The following is a 22,117-nucleotide window of genomic DNA, read 5'->3' as shown; positions in this document are numbered from 1 at the left end:
GCCAGATTAAATTTAAGTGTTGTGCACCAGTGAGTATGTGAGAGTGTGCATGTTCAAAATACTATGCAGCACGTCTAACTCTGAACTCCGACATCGTGTGAGTCTGTGTGAGCTGTGTGCAGGCTAGGCTGTGTGTAGGTATTTTGCCATATGCCTGTAGGAGTGCTGAGGTCCCTCAGGTTGTGTGCGGTTGAGGATTTTGGCCAGGCCGCCAGGAGGAGCTCCTCAGCAGTTCTGCAGGAAGCCTTGGTCCATCCCTGCGCGGGCAGGGTGGTGATGGTGGGGGGCGGGGGGAGGTATGCTGGACTGGGGGAGGGGAGACACGAGTTGGGGGGGGGGCGATAGTGCTGCAGCACCGGGTTTCCGCGCCACCGGCACGCCCGGGATTCAGGGCGCATCTTCAGCTTCTCCTCCCCGACTCCCTCCCAGGCCGTCCCATTAAGAAGGCAGCGGAGACACCTGCACCGGCTTGGCAGCCTGAGCCCCAGGCGGCCTTGGGGACTGGGCCCCGCCATCTGACCAGCAGACTCAGGCACCTGCAGTGTTTGCCCTTGTGGTTGTTTTTCTGTTTTTGTGGCTCAAGTTCGGGCTCTATTCACCGCAATTCAATTACACACAGATTTGCTTTTTGCAGGGAACCCCACCCGGATAGCGGCGGCGGAGGCAGGACATGTTCCTCTACCCCCTTCCAACAGCCCCCTACCCCCACCCCAGGAAGGGCGAAACACTGGGGGAGGGGAAGGGGTTAGGAGTGGGTGAGTGGGAGGACGTGGGGAACGGGCTTCGGCTGTAAAAGCGGAAGTGGGGGGGCTTCTCGTGCCACAGTCAGAAGAGTGGACAGGGAACCGGCGCCCCTCTCCCAGTCCCCCGCGGAGTCCGATACACCCAGCAGCTCTGCCCTGCAGCTCCCGACTAGCCACTGAGAGCTCCCCTTGCCCCGACACACACAGTTCCAATCCCAAGAACCGACCTGGTCTAAAACTTTACTGGGGAAGTGGGCAGAGAGCGGCTGGTGGCGGGGAACAGTGTGGAGACTTGGACGTTCTTTCTGACCCCAGGCAGCGAACTTGTGTTGCCAAACCTTGGGTTCTCCGGGAAGGAGGACAAATAGTCTCCTTGGCCCCCACCCCAGCGACGCTAAGGTTTAGGTTCTCCTCCCCTCCACCTTCGGTCTGTCCGCCTTCCTGCCACCGCCCTCTGACTCACTCCCAGAGCCCGAACTGCACCTCTCGCGGGCGGCTCCCTGCTCTGGGTGAAGAGGTCCCTTGCGGGTTCTGGGCTAGCAATGGCCCGAAGTAAATCGACGTTCCCCCACCCAGACCCGCGAGCTGGAAGTTGTTCTCTAGGTTCATACTTGAGACTCCCGCCGCTGCTCCGGGCTTCTGCCCCAGGCTCTTTGGCTCCGGGGCCCTCGCCTCCTTCCCAGTTTCCCTTTTTTCACTCCCTTCCCTCCGCTTGCTCGGTTCCCCCTCGTGGGAGCTGTCCTTTCAGCACCACGAAAGAGCGTCCGGGAGGCCCCCCGCCGCTACCGCGCAGCCCCTCTTTCGCGCGCCCGAGCAGTCCCGGGAAGCAGTCCCCAAGAAAGCCGGACACCCCAGCTCCCGGGCTGCCCTGCGGCCTCGAGGCGAGAGCCGGGACCCTGTTGCCCACAGCCCGGCTCCGCCCTCCCGGCCCTCGGCCAGCACCGACCTGGCGGTCCCCGCAACCGTCTGGTCTGAGCTACTGCAGGACTCCGGCCCGACCCAGCGAGGCCGTTCCTTCTGCTATTCCAGCTCCTGCCGCCGCCTCGTGTAACTCCGCCAGGCGAGCTGGGGCCCCGGCTACTGCCGCGGGCGGCTGCTGAAGGCGCCCTCCAATCACGCCCCTCAGCCGGGCCCTGACGTGCTACTGCTCCCCTTCCAGAAGGGAAATTCAAATCTCTCTCTCTCTCTGTTTCCCTCCCTCCCCCTCCCTCTCCGTTTCCCCCTCTCCCTTTCCTACCCTCCCTCCCTCCCTCCCTTTTCTCTTTCCACTCCCTTCCTCCTCCTTTGCTATAGCCCTCCCCATCCCCCTCTCAGATATGGCCTCGTAATTCCCCTGCAGCCACGTCTTCCTGGCCGCAATTCCCAGGGCCAGAAGCTTGTTACTTCAAATTGCTAAGGGGTAGTGGGGAGCAGGGGATGGAAGAAAGGTTCTTTAAAGCAGTACTCAAAGGTCGCCTCCTCAGAAAAGCCCATCTTGATTACTCCAGGCAGAGTTGGTCACACACTCTGTGGGGGTCCCACCTCCCCTAAACACACTCCTGTTCCATCTGTTTGCTTGTCTCTTGCCAGTGAGTCCCTCCAGGATGGGACCGTAGGCAGATCGTCTTTGCATCCCCTCAGCGTGGTGCCTGGTCATATGGGCACTCAGGAAGCTTTGATGATCACTGCAGATACAGCCCCCATAAGGGGTCAGGCACCCCACCCCCCCCCCCCCCCAGGGAGAAATCTGCTGCCAATTGCAGTGGAAAGAGAGGCGAGTCGCTCACCAGTCCCTCTAGATTTGATGTCCTATGAAGAATAAAGAATCCCTTTGGCGAAGTTTATTCTAAAAGGTCATTTCTTTTCCTCCTATGTCCAGAGAATAAAAGGGACTTCCAAGAGGTAGGGCAACACCTTCCTCCAACCCCGGTTTTTCCTCATACTCCTCGTTTTTTTTTTTTTTTTTGCTCCCTCTTAATGAGCCTCTCCATCCTGCCGGCCATCTTTTGGCTTTAAAATGCTTCCTTTAATCCAGCCTGATGTGTAGGAAAATGGCTTCAGAGGGGAGGGGCCTTGCACCAGGTCTTTGAAAGATTTGCAGGAGTTTATGCATCAATCAAGGTTATGTCAGAGTGGAGATGACTTCTGCTTTGTAAGGGGATGGCTTCCTTCCAAGGAAGGAACAGCAAGAGCTGCAGGAGGGCAGGACCTGGGAGAGGAAGGGGGTGGTTTTTCTTCTAATAAAGGGGACTGTTCCTTTACACATAGTCACAGCAGAGAGTCTCAAAGTGGGGGCCTCCCAAAAGTCAGAGGCCACTGGGGGTCTTCCCCTTCTCACCTGGTGAACACACCTTCGTTATCTTCTGAAGTTTGTCTCTCTTCTCTCTGTACAGGCTATGGGGCTATATACAGGGAAGACCCCTCTTTTATGACTGGGGTCTTTGTTTAGTACTGTGTTGGACCATCAACAGGCTTATTTTTTATTTTTCTACCCTTTCCTTAGGCAGACACTACAGGGAGGGGGTAAGGGGAGGTTGTTTGAGTCTAGTGACTTAGACTTGTCACTAATGCCTGAGGGTAGCTCTGGGCAGGGAGATCTGACATTTTGTCATTTCAAGAACCACAGTCCTCCTCTCTCCCTCCTCTCTCCTTGTTCTCTGAGAACAGAGGCTCAGTGAACGGGACCTGGCTGGCAGCACTCTAGTTATGATTGGGGTTTTTCCACAACTGGCATTGTTTTGGACGTGCATGTTGATCAAGCTGGGCTAAAATTCCAACTTTGCCTTGAGGAAAATACTGGGCTCAGTTCTGCGCACCAGACTTTAAGATTGTCTTTGACATGCACCCGTATGTTTAGAAGAGAGAAGAGTGGTTTGGTGGGTGGGGGTGGGGGACATATGGAAATCAGGTCAAATGAGGGAAGGTCGAAGGATTTGGGGAATGTTAACCTGAAGGAGAGGACAGGAGGAGACATTAGCCCTTGAAGGGCTGGTAAATCTTGCTTGATTTGTAATTCCAGCACTTAGCATGGCGCCTGGCAAAGTAAGTGCCGAGGGAGTGCTTGTTGAATGAATATGATCATCTCACGGAAAGAGGAGTACAGTTCTTTTTACCATTGCTGGAAGCAGTTAGGGCAATGAGGGAAAAGTAAAGGGAGGCAGACATAAGCTCTATGAAGAAAGAACCTTCTATTAATTGGAGCTGTCCAGCCATACCATGAACTGCTTCACTTGAGGCTGTGAGTTTTCCTCCTGGAAGGTTGGCTAGGAGAATGACCAGGTGACACCTAAAACCCCTTTTGAACCTGTGCTTCTATGAGACTATAAAAAATTGTGTGGGCTGACATGAATCATGTCTAGCTACAGAAAATCTTATTGGTGAGTAGAAGGAGGACAGACAGCTCAGATCAAATTTTGGTGACTTTGTCCTATTGGACGATGAAGGGTAAATCATGAGACTTTACCCATTGATTCCCCCTATAGAAGAAAGTTAGTGGAGAGATGAGTATTTGCTCCCTCTTCAGTATTACTAGCCTAGACATTGCTCCCAAATACTCCATTATTACTTAGTACTGCAGAAAAGTTGTTAAATACTCTAAGTATTTCCTAATGAACAGAATACTACAAATCCTAGCAAACAGCCAAGCTTCTATTATGTCTAGTATGCTAATGTGGATGATTTATAGAAAACACATTTTCTCACTTAGTTCACATGAGGCCCTATTTCAAAGATGGGCAAGCTGAGGACCAGAAAAAGAAAGCAAGCCTTAGGCAGGACCCAGGACCCAGCTCAGGACTACCCAACACTGTGCTCCGTGGTCCTTCCACCACACTGGGCAGCTTCTCTTCTGACACATCCTACAGCCTATGGAAATGTGACTTTTGCTCTGCAGATATTTTTTTACATTGACATTTATAGTCTTCCCTGTTCTCTAGTTTGTCACTAAAAAGGAAAAAAAAAAAAACCCTGCCATGAATTCACACCCAGATCGGGGTCCTCATGTCATGTAGGCTGTCAGCATTTTCTTCATCTTCTGCATTCTTAGTCAAGCCCACTGCAAGTGAGCGTGAGCGAGTGTGAGCGCAGACAGGCCCAGCCTCAGGTCCTCGCTGAGCCTGCTCTGTAGACAGCTTCTAAGAGTCATCTGGTAAAATCTGGATGTGGTTCTGCTTAAAGGGTCTTCCCGGCTGCTGCCAAGTCTCCACTTTTATTTATGAGCCCTGTGGGCTGGGGGAGGGGGCTGGATTTGAACAGGTTTTTAAAATGATACATGCCGTGAATGTTCACTGGGAAGCCAATCAACAGAGCTAATGACAGTCCTTTGTGTGAGGCTCAAGGAACAATGTGTGAGGAATGACAACTGTCACAGACCATAAATGCAGTGATCAGTGGGAATGGCTCACATAGGGTGCTTGTCCAAGGACCAGCCTGTTTCTTCCCTGCAATGGCCTTATTCCAAAGGGCACTCTGGGTGCCAGGTGGGAGAGGAGGGAGGCATCTAGCAGGGGCCAGGCACCACCCCTGATTTTGGGCATGCTGGCTGGGCCTCACCTCAGCTAGGTGTTAGGCTGGTGGGCACAGGGAGACAGCTGGTTCCACATCCTGCCATTCTAGCTTGAGCCTGCAGGGGCAGAGTTGGTCTTGGTTTAAGCTGGTGGCCAAGTGCCAGAGGCAGAAACAGAACTGTGGGGGTGGTGCTTGGGGAAGGGCTCTGGGCCACCTTGCTCATCTGATGAGTGCCTTCACCCTTGTCACGGACAATGGCCAGGGTGTCCACATCTGTGCATCACTGTCAGGGTGTGATGTGGGGGGTCTCAGTGTGTCACCTTCAACATGGAATAATATGGTGGGAAGGCAAACCCATCAGTGTGCAGTGGTGCACTTGTGTGCGTGTCCACCAGTGTGTGACAGCATTTGTGTGGAGGACACCCCTGCTTATGTGTCATTGTCCCTGTGCAGTAGGACAGGTGTGGAGCTGTCACCATGTGACTGCCTGTGTGTAGTGGCATAGCACTCCCCATGTGAACTGGTTCTGGTGTGAGTTTATCATGAGTGTGTAATGGTGTGGAGCTAGGTAAGAGTGGACTATGTCAACGGCATTGTGTGATGGTTTGGGTATAAGGCAAGGGCACCACATATACAGCTGTGCAGGCTGTACATTGTACAGCCCCTGCCCCCCCCCCACCAAAAATCTGTTGCCATCGAGTTGATTCTAACTCATGGTGACTCTATGTGTTATAGAATAGAACTGCTTCATAGGGTTTTCTGTAATCTTCATGGAAGCAGATTGCCAGGCCTTTCTTCCACTGTGTTGCTGGGTGGGCTTGAACCTTTAGGTTAGTAGTAGAGTGCAAACCATTCATGCCACCCAGGGACATTTTTGCAGCCCCAGAGGATGCCATTTACATAGGCCACGCCAGACTCAAAGGCTCTGGGGACATGTCACCATGTGTATGTCATGGTGTCTGTCTAAGTGTTGCTGTCAATGAGGGGTGACACAGGGGTAGGGGGTTACCTTCAGTATGAAATGGTGCAGCAATGTGTTTCCATCAGTGGTGAGGGTGCAAAAGTAAGCGTGTCACAATGGACTGGCACACATGTCACGGTCATTGTGTGGTGAGCAGCCAGGAGTGTGTCAGCAGGCATACAGACATATTGTGTCACTGACAGTGACTGACTGCACCTTTTCCATTCTTTCTCCACCAGCAAGGCCCTTAGCAACTCAATCTCTGGCCCTTACCCCAACTGGGAAGCTGCAGAAACTCCAGGGCCCTTCACTCTCCACTTTCGTTTCTCAGAAGGTGGGTCACAGGTTCAGTATCTGAACCCTGACTCATTAGAGGTGCATAGATCTGTGTGGAAATTCCCAGAGAGCCTCCCTCTCCTCCAAAGCCCTGATTCCGATCCCCTCCCCAGCCCAGCATTCACCCACCAGCTTTTTCAGAAGTCCTCTGCCGCCCTTCATCCCATTCCTACCCTCCCAGATCCAGGCATTCATTAGCACGTCAAAGCAGTCCTCTTGCAGCCCACAGTTTGTACCCTGGGATATCCCCACACAGTCAGCACCCTTTCATCTAGAGCTTTCCTGAAACCTCACATTTTCATGTCTGCCACACCAGTCTGCAGTCCCCCACCATCCGTCGCAGGCTTTGTGGTGATACAGCTTGCCTCTCTTGCCTATGGTTCTTTTTTAAGTTCTCCCCCATGACTGCTACCTCCCCTCCTCCAACCTCAGTCCTTCCAACTCTTGGGGATATATCCACCAGGAAATCTTTGCTGGTCAACCCAGATGGGCATGTCACCCTAGATCCAGCCAATACACCCAGCCCAGCCCCCTCATTTCTGAGTCCTAGCTCTGGACTTGCTCAGGCTCAATTGGTGCAGATCAAAGTTTGTTTTTTGTGCCCTTAAGAGGCTCCCCTTCCTTGGCACCCCTCTACCCTGTGACACTTGGTCCCTTTTCTCCTCCCCCTACCTGTGAAACCCATGCTCAGTAAGATAGTCTTTGCATTTCAGAATCCTCTCCTATGCACATTGAAACAGAATAATAGAGTTTCAGAATCCTAGAATCATAAGCAAAAGGCCATTTTAGAACCACAGAATCTAGAATTACAGGCTATCTACGACACTATGTGGTCCACTCCTACTCAGAACCACTGGGCTGGGGGACTTGTTAAAATGCAGATTTTAGGGCCTCATCCCACATGAATGGAATCAATTTGTCTGAGATTGGAGCCCAGGAATCTGTGTCTTTCACCAAGCTCCCCAGATGATTCAGACATACCCACTAGTTGGAAAACTCTTGCCTTGGGTCAATAAAATCTGAGAATCATGTAATTCTAGGCCCTAGGCTTATAGAAGGTGTCCCTGGACGGTGCATATGGCTACCACACTCAGCTGCTAACCTAAAGGTTGGAGCTTCAAGTCCACCTAGAGATACCTCAGAAGAAAGGCCTGGTGATCTACTTCCGGGAAATCAGCCATTGAAAACCCGATGGAGCACAGCTTTACTCTGACACACAGGAGGCCACTACGAGTCAGAACTGACTCCACGGCGACTGGTTTGGTTTTGTTTTTGAGTCTTGCAGAAAAACTGAACCACAGAATCATGGAATATTTTAGTGTCAATAGAAGCTTAGAATCCATTAGTTACACACATTTGCTCACAATGTCAGAATCTTAAATTCTCTGACTCTTAATGTCTAGAACTGTGGAGTTGGGGGTGACCCTGGAGTATGACTTTTTGTTTCTCAGCCTTGCTGCTGAGAATGTGGAATGGTGGGCTTTTCCTCCCTGTCCCTGGAAGGGCTGCCTCCCCGGTGTCACCTACATTCTCGGAGATGGATGCCTTTCCATATTGGTGAGAAGGCAGCCGGCAGAACCCGGAGCTTATATGAGTTTTATGTGAGTGAGCTGGAAATGACTTCTCTTTTCCATATGAGATCAGCACACTCTGGCCCACGAAGCAGATCTTGCTCTTTGATAAAATGAATGCGAGGGGACGTTATTGCTGCTTTAGTAAAGCAGGGATATCTGAGGAACATGGACAACAGAGGTTAATAAGCACATAGGGCCTCTGGTCAAGGAAATGAAAGAGAGAGAGCAGCTGGGGGCAGTGAATGCTATTTTGGAGATGGGAGATTCATGGTGTGTGTGTGTGTGTGTGTGTGTGTGTGTGTGTTTGGCGGAGGGGTGGAGTGAAGGGAGGAGATGCCACATGCATTAAAAAGTCAGCAATGGAAAGATACCTTTCTGGCTATCTAACCCAGTGGCCTCAATTTACAGATGGGGAAACAGAGCTCAGAAAGGGAAAGGGACTTTCTCAAGGTCACACAGCAAGTTAATGAATCTCCTTACTCCTGAGTAAGCATCCTTTCCCAGTTATAGCTCAGCATACAGCTGTACATTTTTAAATATCTCCATCATGCCAAACATTGTTCCAGGGATGCTACAGATGTCAGCCCCTCTGGTTGCACAGCAACCCTACGTGGTAGATGTTTTTCATTTATTTATTCATTTGTCACACACGTATCGGGAGCCTACGACCTACCAGATACTCTCCTAGGCAGACAAAGGTGTCTAAGAAGTTTCTGAGTTTCTCTTCCCCCTCTTATTCCACAACCAGAGATGCAAATACTCCACTGGGAGAAAGAACACATGGGCCGATTCACACTCTCAAGATCCTTTCCTCTCTGAGACTCTGTGACTGGAAGCATTCAGATGCAAGTGAGCGGGGGAGAGATGCCTGCAAACAGCCGATGATAATACAACACGCTAAGTCCTGTCTTAGTGAAGAGGGAGCTCTGAGGAGGAGGAACACATACACACAGCTTGCCAGCCAGATGGGATTAGAAGCCCAAGGCAGGGATGGGGCAGGGGTGGCCACATGAGGGTTCTGGGGCCTCCTGAATCATCTCAGAGGTGCCATGGAGGAGAAGAGAGCTTGGGCTGTATCGGCCATGTAGGCTAGTTGGTCACAGAGTCGACCCCCAACTCATGATGCTCCCATGTGTGTCAGAATAAAGTCCTGACATAAGGTTCTCAATGGCTGATTTGTCAGAAGTAGGCTGCTGGGACTTTCTTTGGAGGTGCCTCTGGGTGGATTAGAACCTTCAACCTTTTGGTTAGCAGCCAAGCACTTTAACTGTTTGCACAACCCAGGGACTCTGTCCATGTAGATACATGGGTTTAAGTCTCAGCTATCTGCCCCTTCCTGACTATGTGACCTGGGTGAGTAACTTTTCTCTGAGACTCAGTTTTCTCCTCAGTGAAATGGGGGCATGATTCCTACCTCCTGGGGTGGTTGTGAGGCTCAGATAAAACCATGCTTAGGAAACGGGGGCCCAGCCTCAGCAAGCATTAATTCCTGCTCTCTCTCTAACATCTGAGCAAGGCAGGCTATTCTCTTCTGGAGTTTGGGGGAGTGTTAACATCAGACCAAGCCTCCTTTTACAACTTTCTTGGTCAAAGAGTTCTGCCTTATGATTTCCCTGAGCTTGTTTAAGTTGGAATGAGAGCGAAAAGAACATAAGCTTAGAGGAAAATGCGGGAGATATTTCTTTTACTTCTTCACCTTTTTCCGCTTCCTCTCTTCCTCCCCAGCACACAAAGGGCTGGAATGTCATGTCCTCAAGTGGGAACCACCTGAGGGGTGTCCAGAGGGGGCTTAGATTCCAGGCCCAAGAACAGGAGGAATTTTCCACCCACAAATCTAAAAAGGACTGCTCTGTGCTACTCAACCTCCAGTTGTTTCTCTCAGGCAAAAAAAAACTCCCTTTTTATTTGGCAAACAAACAAGGGGTTGAAGAGGTCTTGGGAAGATGAAGTCAGGGAAAAGCTAAAAGGGCTAAAGAGGAAGGAGTTTTCATTTACTGAACCTCTCACTGCCGTAAGTGATTCATAATCTTTATCTGATTCCGTTCCCACAGCAGCGCCTCCATGACCTTACATGTCATTACCTCTACCTTCTAGACAGGGATATTCAGACTCAGAGAGGTGAAGAGCCTTGCTCAGGGTAACACAGCCGAGAAGCAGTGGGATCAGCATTTGAACCCAGCTTGGTGTCTCTGAAGGTGGCTAAATCCCCAGAGGGGCATTGGGTGGACTTCTAGAAGCTGCTCCTGAATCTGCAGCTTCAAGGTAACTGGCCCAGAGTTTGAGTGACCTTTCTAGGGCACTGCTGTGTACTGAATTGTGTCCCTCAAAATATATGTTAGAATCCTAACCCCTATACCTATGGAAATAACATTTTCTTTGTTATGTTAATGAGGCCATGTCAGTGTAGGGTGCATCCTAAACCTAAACACTTTTGAGTTATAAAGAGTGGCTTAGACACAGAGGCACGCAGATATAGGGACACTATCTGACCATGATGGAGGCAGATGAATCTACAAGCCCAGGAATGCCAAGGATTGCTGGCTACTAGAAGCTGAAATGGAGCCCTGGTGGTGCAGTGGTTATAAGCTTGGCTGCTAACCAGAAGGTTGGCAGTTTGAATCCATCAGGTGCTCCTTGGAAACTCTATGGGGCAGTTGTACTCAGTCCTATAGGGTCGCTATGAGTCGGAATCAACTTGATGACGACAGGTTTGTTTTTGGGGTTATAGGGTCATTATGAGTCGGAGCTGGCTCAACGGCAACGGGTTTTCTTTCCTTTTTTGGGGCGGGGTAGAAGCTGAAATAGACAAAGAAGGACCTCCCTCTGGATCCACACACTGAATTTGGACTTTAATCTGAACCATGAGAAAATACATTTGTGTTCTTGAAAGCAGCGCTAGGAAACTAAAACAGACACCCTGTGAGGGAACTTTGTCACAGGCAGGACTGGGTGTTCCAGGCCTGAAGGTGATCAGCAGTGAAAGGGGCTGTAGGTCAGGGCCGGGAGGCTATGTCCTAAGAACTTCAACAAGAAATTCCCCTCTGGGGTGGTCCTTTGTCATTTTGTTGTTTGGCTCAGCCTGGTTAGCTAGTCTCCATTCTTACCTTCTAATTTACTTACTAAAACACAGGTCTGATTGCATCATGCATTTATTTTGCCACCTAGCTCCTCTCCTCCCTCGGGCAGCAGCAGCTTTGGGCGAGCCAACCTGAGTGTTTCACCTGGACCTGTGGGTGTATCATGTGATCTGCCAGCACAGTCCACATCCTTGGCCCCAGCGATTGGTTTAGAGATAGGCACATGACCAAAATCAGATCAGTCAGGAGCAGAGAGACTGTTCTGGGACTTCTGCTTGAGCTAAGGAAAAGGGACTCTCACTTTGGCTCCACTGTGATGTGAGTTAGGGTTCCCAGTAGCCACCACTGGAAGAATGGGGACCAGCTTAGAGGAAGCAGAGCCTAGAAAAGGGAGATATAACCCCTAACCTGGTGGTGTTGTTTAAGTCCTGGATCTAGCTGTGCCTGAAGCTTTCCCAGGACTTGTCATTTTTATGATCTAATAACTCCCCATCCCCTTTTTGTTCTTGTTAAAGTCACTTAAAGTTTTTTCTTTTACTTGCAACCAAAAGAATTCCAATGGACACAAAGTCCTTTAATGCCTTCCCATTGCCTTCAGAATAAAGTTCAAACCCTATAAATGACCTTCAAGGTCCTTCATGATCAGATCCTGATCCGTCTCTCCAGTCTCACCTATAGCCACCTGTGCTCCATCAACACCAAATGACCTGTAGTTACTGGACACGCCATGACCTCTCATTTCTGAGCTTTTGCCCCTTTTGTTTGCTCCCAGTGGCATTCCTTCTCTGCTCTGTTCACTTGGCAAACTTTTACTTTGGCCACCATGGCTCAGTGAAAGCATAAAAAAATCTCTTCTGGGAAACAAGGCTGAATCAGGGGTCTCCTCTACGCTCCCACTGCCTCCTGTGTGGACCTTTTCATCACAGCAGCAGCTCAGCTTTATACTTGATGTAGGTTGTCTTCTCTGACTTTCCCCCTAGATCATGAGCTGTTTGAGGATGAGGGACCTTCATTCATTCACTCAACAAATATGTACTGAACATCTAGTACATGCCAGGGACTCATCTGGGTGCTAGGAATACAATGGTGAAAAAGATACCCAAGTTCCCGTCTTGTCTAGTAGGGGAAGCAGACCCTGCCTGAGTAAACCCTCACCGGGGCAGGGACAATTCAGCAGGTGTCAGGGCTATGACATTATAAGACAAGGGAATGCCTGCTCGTGGCTCTGGGCTCAGAGCCTACTGTAGCACCAGGCCCAAAGCAGGCCCTCAGGAAGTGAATGACTAAGGGACACCCCAGACACTGTGGTGCCCCTCAGCCTTCTGGTATGACAGTCACTCAGGCCTCTACCAGAGCCTCTTTGATAGTGATCTACTCCCCATTTCCAGCCTCTGGGTGGTCAGAAGTAATATAAATGAGTTTATTTGTGTGTGTGTGCCCACGCGGAACACTCACTCACCTTTCCTGATGGGCACTGAACAAAGAAACACCCTCTTTGATTTGACGGACCAGCCCTGTCCCTGGCCCCCTCAAACCAGTGGCAGAAAGTGGTGAATAGTCCGCATGCCCCTCCCAGGCTTTGATCATCTCCCCAGGCCGAAGAGTCCCCACTCTCCCCTCTCCCTCCACAGGCCCTTTGATCTTCTCTGTGACTCTCCACTGGGCCAGAGCTAGCTCCGTTAAGGCAAGATACTTTGTCCTGCTGATGTCACTCCCATGCTCAAAAGCCTGATGACTCACATTGCCTACAGCACCAGTCCAAACTGACCAGGGCCTCCTGTGAGCTGCCATCTGCCTCCTTTGCCAGCAGAGTGTTTGCCATGACTCTGCTCCTACGTTGCACCCCCTGCTGCAGAACATCCACACCACTACTATTCCTTTGCTCCTTTATTAATTCACACTTCATGGCTTGTCTCCTCCCTGTGGATTGCAGCTGCTTGAAGCCAAGGGCCATGTCTTGTTCATCACCAAATCTTCAACATCAAACCCAACGACTTCCCCATTGAGAGTTCTCAACAAATACCTCCAGAGGTGAGATACGTGCATGGCATTGTCCCATCTACTTGGGGTTGCAATTGCTTGTCCTGGCCCATGGGCCTTGAAGTCCCCACGGTGGGGGGGGACTTGCAGACCTAGGTTCCTTGTTGGCCACAAAACACAGCAATTGCTGTGGCATCCCTGTTTAAATCTTGCACTTTCCCCTTCAGAAGCTGTTTTGCATTTCTTGGCCCACACACATAACTCCATAGTTTGGCTCCATCACTGTGGCATTTTGTCACCTGGACCTTTTTGGTGTAATTTGCTGTGGTGATATACATTTTTTGCCTGCCCAGTATCTCTTTGGAATTTCTCTCTTCCCCCACTCTCAGTCCCTGTGGTCTGGGCAGGGCTGATTCCACACCCCACTTCCATGGGTGGGCTTTATATCTACAGCCAGCTAATCAGAACACCTGGCATCTGCCTGGCCACAGAGATTGGCTCAGGGATGGCAAGTGACACAAGCTAAGACAAGGAGAGTCAGCCCTGGGATTTTATCTGGAACCAATGGGAAAGCAGTGATGTCTTTCCATGGGATCTGCAGAATGTGGGTCTGAGTAGCTGGAAACATTTTGCCAACGTCTGGGGAGAGCCTGCCCAAAGGTGATGCCAACACAGAAGATCAGAGCCAGGGGAAGGGTGGGAGACCAATTCCTGATGATGGTGTTTGAGCGCCCAGATCCTGATAGGTTTTGAGCCTCATCTGCTCATGTCCTTTTCAGTCATGTGAGCCAGTAAATGCCAACTTTCCATGTAAGTTGGTTTGAATTAGGTTTCTGTCTCTGCCACCTGGGTGAGACCTGCTGGAATCTGTAAACTTCAGAAAACTAGTAATACAGCAGGCCCTGATTCTGAAGTTTTGGTGGTAGCTGCTGTTGAGTTGGCCTCCAACTCACCTCAACCCCACGCACAACGGACCAAAACGCTGCCCTGTCCTGCACCATCCGCGTGATTGGTGTGGATTGGACTGTTGTGATCATAGGGTTTTCACTGGCTGATTAAAAAAATTTTTTTTCATAGATTTTTTTTTTTTTTAATTATAAAAATCAAATAACATAGAATGGCATAAAATTGAAGATAAAAGTCTCCAAGCTCCACTTTGGTGGAGTTAGCACTGTTAAGAACTTGTGCAGATATAAGTATGTTGCCTATAGTTACAAACACACACAAGTGGGATCGTACTTCAGCCTGTTCGAACCTTTCCTTTTTTTCAATTAATATATCTCATTCTTTTTGATAGCTGCATCATAATTTATTTAATAATTTCCCTAATAATGGATATTTATATTGGTTTCAGGTTTTTTTTTTTTTGCTATTATAAATAACATTGCATTGAAAATTGTTTTTAAAGAGATAAAAATAATCTACAACCCCTTCATTTTTACATTTTATATTATTTCAAATGTGTTTATGTTAGTCATAAACATGATTTAGATAAAATTTTAAAGACATGTTTAACTTTTTTTAGATAAAATTTATATATCATAAAATTCACCATCTTAATCCTTTTAAAGTGTAAATTCAGTGATTACTAAAGTACCCACAGTAGTGTGCAGCTATCACCACTATCTAATTCCAGAACATTTCTACCATCTCAAAAACAAAACAAAACATACTTGTCAGTAGTTAGTCCCGGTTTTCCCCTACCTCTATCCCTGGCAACCATAGAGCAGTACTTCATTCCATTACAATATACTGAAATTCATTTAACCATTCATCAGCTGATGGGTATTTGTGTTGTTTTCTACATTTTGGCTATGATGAATAATGCTGCTATGAGTATTCATATACCAGTTTTTATGTGGACGTACGTTTTTATTTCTGTTGAGTACACACGTAGAGGTAGAATTGCTGAGTCCTATAAACCAGTTGCCGTAGACTCGATTCTGACTCATGGTGATACCATGTGTGAATCCCTGGGTGGTAGAAATGGTTAATGTACTTGGTTGCTAACCAAAAGGTTGGAGGTTTGAGTCCACTCAAGGAACTCAGAAAAAAGGCCTGGTGATCTACTTTTGAAAAATCAACCACTGAAAACCCTATGTAGCACAGTTCTCTGCTCTGACGTATTGACTTGAAGGCAACTGGTTTTTATGGTAATTGTATGTTTAACTTTTTTCTTTTAATTGTATTGTGGTTTGGTTGAAAGCTTACAGCTCAAGTTAGTTTCTCATTCAAAAATTCATACGCATTGTTTTGTGACAGTGGTTGAAATCTCTACAAGTGACAACACTCTCCCCCTTTCTACCCCTGGTTCCCTGTGTCCATTCGTCCAGGCTTCCTGTCCTTTCCTGCCTTCTCATCTTGCTTTTGGGCAGGAGTTACCCATTTGGTCTTGGGTATTTGATTGAACTAAGAAGCACGTTCCTCACGTGTATTATTGTTTGTTTCATAAAAAGAAAAGAAAAGAAAAAAAAAACCAAACCTGTTGCTGTCGAGTCTAATCTCTGTCTGAAAAATGGGTTTTGGGGTTGGCTTCAGCTTTGAGTTAGAAGAGTGTCTGGGGCCATAGTCTCAGGGGTTCCTCCAGCCTCTGTCAGACCAGTAGGTCTGGTCTTTTTTGTGTGAGTTTAAATTTTGTTCCACATTTTTCTCTCACTCTGTCTGGGACTCTCTGGCGTGATCCCTGTCAGAGTGGCTGGTGGTGGTAGCCACAGGCACCATTTAGTTCTTCTGGACTTAGGCTGGTGGACGCTGTGGTTCATGTGGTTCTTTAGTCTTTTGGGCTAACGTTTTCTTTGTGTCTTTGGTTTTCTTTGTTCTTGTTTGCTCTGGACAGGATGGGACCAATAGATGTATCTTAGATGGCCACTTGCAAGCTTTTAAGACCTCAGGTGCTACTTACCAAAGTAGGATGTAGAATATTTTCTTTACAGTGAAACATGGGTTTGTTTCAAAGATGTGGGGAGAAACAGGTGATGTTGTGAACTACAGATTAGTAAGTAAGCACAAGTAAGCCTGTGCATACTTTAATTAATATAAGCCAGTGCATACCTTGCTTACTGGTTAGTCTGCTCCTGCCACTGACAGGTGGGTGGTGGCTGCACATGAGGTGTATTGGCTGGTCTCCTGCATGGGAGGTGAGAATTCTACCACTGAACCACCATTGCCCCCATTTGACCCTGGAAGGACCTACCATTTAGTAGTTTCACATTCCAAGAAGGAGCTATTTATCCTTGTCCTTGTTCCTGTCTCTAAGCAGCCTCCTCGTCTACCACCGTGTGGCCCCCATGGCATATTAACTTAGAGGAGGAGCCCACAACGTGGGTCCTTGCTCGAAGTTCTGCCAAAGCCCAAACTTCACACCCAGAGGCCCCAGTTTCATATCCAAATCCCCTCAAAAATGCAGATATTTTTGGCCAAGAGCTCCGCAATTTTGCCTTTGAGTGACATCCATGTTCTTGGGTGGGAGCCATCCGTTTTTGGCCATTTGTCTGTATTTTGTTTGTCAATAGCAGTTGGAACATGTGCCCAGCAGAGCAGTGCCTTTGGGACCCTGACTTCCAGAAGAGAAGTTGGGAGCAGGAATTCCCCTGAGGTCTTCCTCCATCCAGGCTGAGCTAAGAGTCCATCAGATCTCCCTGAGTTCTCATTCATCTCTGTGTTCTCTCCCCTAAGCTGTCATCATCAACCATCTCCCCATTCTTTATCTTATCTGACCTTTTTCCTTTTGATGGGTTTGGAAGACCTCTTAATCTTGGCTGTATGGTCCTTCAAAAAGGTGACTTTCCTAGAGTCTTTGTACTGCATAATTCCAAGGCCTCACTGCCCTGGGTGGGCCTCCGGATTTCCAGTCATCAGTTTTAAAAAATGTTCTAAAAGATGTGTTTTTTTTTCCTTGCCATCGCTTCTCAGACTTCTCTCTTTAGCTTACGGCTGTTTTTGTTTTATTTTGGCTTGTTTCTCACTATAACACTCAGACCATGCTGTGGCATGGTTGGAAGAGGAAGACTCCATGTGAGGTTGGTGGGGAAGGGACTCATGGGCACTCCGCCATCTTCTGATGCCACCACCTTAGCATGTGACTTCCAGGGTCACTGGGGTAGGAAGAGAGAGTTGGAGTGTCACTGAGGCTCCCATTGGGAAGTCAGCTGGAAAGTGATCTTGTGGCTGCTTTTCTTTGCTCCTCTGGCTCGCTCTCCCTGCTCCCCCTGCCCTGTACCCAGGAGGCTGACCCTTGGGGGCCATTCAGCAGGCTTTCCTTGTCCTTTGGCTTTGGGCTGGGGCTTATCCGAGGGAGGTCCTGGCAGGAACTAGAGGCTGGGAGGAGCACAGAGTCCCCCGGAGTGTCCTTCAGATGAAGGCCACAGCTCCTGTCATGGGGTTCTTTCCCTCCAGGCCTGGCAACCTCTCCTTGCCATTGTCCTTCGGGCCTAGAGGTGGTGTATTAGATTGCTAGGGCTGTCATAACAAAATGCCACAAACTGGGGTGGTTTATCAAAACAGAAATTTATTGTCTCACAGTTCTGGAGGCCAGGAGTCCCAGTTCAGGGAATCGGCAGGGCCACAATCTGTCTAAGCCTCTAGGGAAGATCCTTCCTTGTCTCACCCAGTTTCTGGGATCCCCAGGCATTCCTTGGCTTGTAGCTGCAGCGTAGCTCTGTGTCTGGCTTCATCTTCACGTTTTCCCTCTGGTCTCTCTTCTTTTACAAGGGTACCACTCAGATGGGATTAGGACCTGTCCTACTCTGGATGATCTCATGTTAACTGATAACATCTTCAAAGACCCTATTTCCTAACAAGGTCACGTTCCCCGGTACAGGGGGCTAGGATATTTTTAGGGGGACACCATTTAATCCATAATGGGGTGGGGGAGGTAACGGTTTCCACTGATACTGGCCATGGGGAGCAGCATGGTCCTTTGTGGGATCTGCCCACACCCTAGTTAAGCTCTCCTCCAATAGCCCAGATGGGGTGTTCTGTATTTCCTGCCAGGGTCGGCTAAACCACTGATATCATCACTTCTGCTCACTGTTCATTGGTCAGACCTTATGCCTTGAGTTGGCTGACTTCTGGGGGCTGGGAAGTATGGCATTCCTTATGTTCAAAAGCAGAGGAAGCCGGATGTGGGTGCCCTCTGGTCATCTCCACCACAGGAACACACCTTGGAGCCCCCAGCCTCAGCAGTGAGCACAGGGTTCTGTAAGGTCTTCCCAGATGACTACTCACCCTCCCATGGCGGACTGTTCTTCCCAGCTCTCCTCCACTGGGCATGGCGGAGTGGGAGGAGCGTTGGGCTCCTGGCCTGACTTTTCTAGGCGGTCACTGCATTACTTTGGGAAAGTCAGCTTCCTTTTCCGAGCCTAAGTTTCTCTATTTGCAAAGTGGGGTTATGGACACTTTCCTTGCAGGCACCTTGCCGAGCTAGGTGGCGTGTGGTAAAGGGCGCTGTTATTAACCACCACATCCCTGCCCTGGGAGAGTCAGCGTCTCTGCACTCATCCCACAGTGTCCCTGAGCACCCACTCTGTGCCCCCTGTGCCTGGCACATCTCAGTGCAGGAACACAGGGCGAATGCGACAGATGAGGTCCCTGCCTCATGGAGTGTTTCCGGAGGGGTGGACGGGATGCTGAGACAGAAACTTGGGCAATGTGAGAAAAACAGTTCCGGGGTGGTGCAAATGGCTAATGCGCTCGGCTGCTAACCAATAGTTTGGGTTGAAGTCCACCCAGAGGCGCTCAGAGAAAGGCCTGATGATCTGCTTCTGAAAAATCAGCTGCTGAAAACTCTTTGGAGCATAGTTCTACTCTGACATATGTGGGGTCGCCATGACTAGTATCGACTCTACGGCAACAGGTTTTTCTGGATGTGAGAAAGGAAGATTGGGCAGATGTGGTGTGGGAAGGCCGCCTGGAGGTGACATCTGTGCTTGACTGAATGACTGGAAGGACTTGAAGCTCTGAGGGACACGGTCCTGAGATGGGAGTGACTGTGGCCTGTTCCAGGGACAGAATGGAGCCATGTGGGAGGCAGTGTGGGGAGCCAGGGGAGCATAGGAGATCAAAAAGGCAGCAGGGCAGGGCCATGTGGACCTTGTCAGCCAAAGGGAGAGGCCTGGATATCATCCAACTGCTGCGTGGGGCCACTGGGAGGTCGAACCCACATTGAGTCCCTGGTTGAATTCTCCTGTCCCCAATTCCAAGTTCTCTGACCTCACTTGCCTGGTCAATTTTTTCAGCCAATTATTATTTTTGGAGAACTGAGGGCCTCTGTTTAGTATCCATGCAGGTTCCTCCCTCATTTCTGGGGAAACTGAGGCCCATAGTCCTCAGAGTTGGGCCCCCACAGCCTGACAAAGACCCCAACCACCCAACTCCCACCCTAAAACCTGCTGTGCCCTGGCGTGGAGCAGGCCCTGCAGACTTGCCGTTCCATTCCAGCTCAGTCTCCCTGTGAGGCTGGCGCCATTGTCTCCAGTTTATAAACGAGGAAACTGAGGACCAGTATCTCCCACTCTCTCCTCACCTCAGCACTCACTCCTCTCCTGCACCAACGCACACAGCACACGCATCCTGCAAATAACTGCGTGTTCCCAACACCTCTCCTCCTCCTCCTTGGAAACCCGCTCTCTCCCTGGGCTCGGGCTGCCGTGCTGTTAGATTCCCCAGCTTGGCTCACTGTGGGGCGTGGTGAGAGCTGGGCATTGAAGCTGAAGCTCTGGGGCTGGGCACCAGCCCCGCCATTCACTGCCTGGGCGGCCTTAGGCAAGTCCCTCCACCTCTTGAGCCTCGGTTCCCTCATCCAAAGAACAGGGATATCATCACAAATGTCCATTTGAAGATTAAGTGAGGGCTGTGTGTAAATGCTCAGCTGAGTGTGAGGCACACACTACCAGTACCAGTTGTTGTTGAGCTGACCCAACTCATAGCGACGCCAGGTGTGTCAGAATAGAGCTGAGCTGCATAGAGTTTTCAACAGCTGATTTTTCAGAAGTAGAGTGCCAAGCTTTTCTTCCGAAGTGCCTCTGGGTCGAATCTACAACCTTTTGGTTAGCAGCCAAGTGCATTAACCATTTGCACACCCAGGGACTCCCACCCAGGGAGGCACACAGGAGGGGGTTAGTGAATGAGTTTCCTCTTCTTCCTTCCCTCATTCTCAGTCCCCTCTTTTCCTTTTATCGGTTCTGCCTCCCAGTTATTCGGAGGGGAGGGGACAGAGTCCATACACTTAGATGCCCTCAGGGCCAGGCAGGTGACAGACGGGGAGGCTGCTGGGCTGGAGGCCCATCCACAGGGCCAGGTTCTCCTCTGCTCCTTCCAGGTTCACCTGTGGGAACTGGGTTCAGTGTGGCCAGAGCTTCTCATTTTTAAAGGCAGACCAGAAATCAAGATCTTGTGAAACCTGTTAGTTTAAAAGTAAAAATTAGAAACAAGTAAGCACTGCCTGGAGCAAAGAAAATACAGTGAGGCCAGATCTAGACACTACATGCCCAGAGCAGGGCCATGAGGGTTTGACCTTGAAGTAGGGCACATCCAAGACATTTGTCTCCCCTGTTTGAGGAAGGTCCTTGACATTGTTGCGGTTGTTAGTTGCCATCCAGTTGGCTCAAACTCATAGCAACCTTATGTACAACAGAACAAAATGTTGCCTGGTCCTGCGCCATCTTCACGATGTATGTTTGAGTCCATCGTTGTGGCTGTCGTGTCAATCCACTTCATTGAGGGTTTCCCTAGTTTTTGTCGACCCTCCACTTTACCAAACATGATGTCCTTTTCTAATGATCAGTCTTTCCTGATGACGCATCCAAAATAAGCAAGCTGAAGTCTTGCCATCCTTACTTCCAAGGAGCATTCTGGTTGTATTTCTTCTCAGACTGATTTGTTCGTTCTTCTGGCAGTCCACAGTATCATCAGAATTCTTCGCCAGCACCACAATTCAGATGTATCAATTCTCCTTCTGTCTTCCTTTTTCATTGTCCAGCTTTCCCATGCTTATGAAGCAATCGAAAAGGCCATGGTATATAGGAGGTACTTAGCACTGTTGCCTCTTAAGGATTCCAAGTGTCCCCTGGAACTTCTGGCTTGTGGGTGGCATGGGAAGAAGCAGGTCCACATACAGCATGGGAATCTGGGAGGCCAGTTAAGGCCTGGGTTGTCCAGGAGTCTCTGGTACCCCCTTCTCAAGGGATCTCTTCAACCTGGGGCTGATCGCAGGTCCCCCGCAAGTTGCAGGGTCCACTTCATTATTTCCCCTGCCCCCAAAGTTTCATATCTGCATTTTATTTCATCAAGTGGAAGGGAGATGTCAAATGTGTCCTTTAACTTGCTATTGGAGGATGTCGTGGAAGAAGTGGGAAGGGGCTTTACCTCTGGTAGGGGTGATCAACATGACACCTAGGTTCAGAGCCTGGTGGGATGATAATAATAACAGTAGCTAACCCTGGTGGCATAGGGGTTAAGTGCTAACCAAAAGGTCGGCAGTTCGAATCCACCAGGCGCTCCTTGGAAACTCTATGGGGCAGTTCTACTCTGTCCTGTAGGGTCGCTATGAGTTGGAAGTGACTTGATGGCAGTGGGTTGGGTGGGTTAACTTGACTTAGCAATTTTCTACCTAGTTTACAATTATATCTTATTTAAGCTGCACAGCAACCGTGTGAGGTGAGTACTGTGAGTAGTGCTACAGATTATCTACCACTTGTCTGTCAGTTTGTCATACTGTGGTGGCTTGCATGTGGCTGTGATGCTGGAAGGTATGTCACCAATATTACAAACACCAGCAGAATCACCCATGGTAGGCAGGTTTCAGTGGAGCTTCCAGACTAAAACAGACTAGGAAGAAAGGCCTGGCTACCTATTTCTGAAAATTAACCAATGAAAACCCTATGGATTACAACAGAACATTGCCTGATATAGTGCTGGATGAAGGCACTCAAAATACACAGAGGCTGCTGCAAAAATGGGCTC

General features: G+C 49.4%; 1 protein-coding gene across 2 annotated transcripts in view; it reads right to left on the bottom strand.

Annotated features, from left to right (window-relative positions):
• Positions 1 to 22,117, bottom strand: part of CPLX2 (complexin 2) — a 100,425-nt gene that overhangs the window by 11,699 nt on the left and 66,609 nt on the right. Inside the window, exon 1 of one of the 2 annotated variants that reach the window (XM_049874360.1) lies at positions 1,690 to 1,868. The exons of the other annotated variant lie outside the window; for it this stretch is intronic. The gene's annotated coding sequence lies outside the window, so the exon portion shown is untranslated. Of the gene's footprint in view, positions 1 to 1,689; positions 1,869 to 22,117 lie in introns of those variants that run through there. 2 annotated transcript variants of the gene reach the window in all.

The sequence above is a fragment of the Elephas maximus genome, chromosome 2, assembly GCF_024166365.1.
Source record: "Elephas maximus indicus isolate mEleMax1 chromosome 2, mEleMax1 primary haplotype, whole genome shotgun sequence".
Lineage (NCBI taxonomy): Eukaryota > Metazoa > Chordata > Mammalia > Proboscidea > Elephantidae > Elephas > Elephas maximus.
This window is presented reverse-complemented; position numbering and strand designations above follow the sequence as displayed.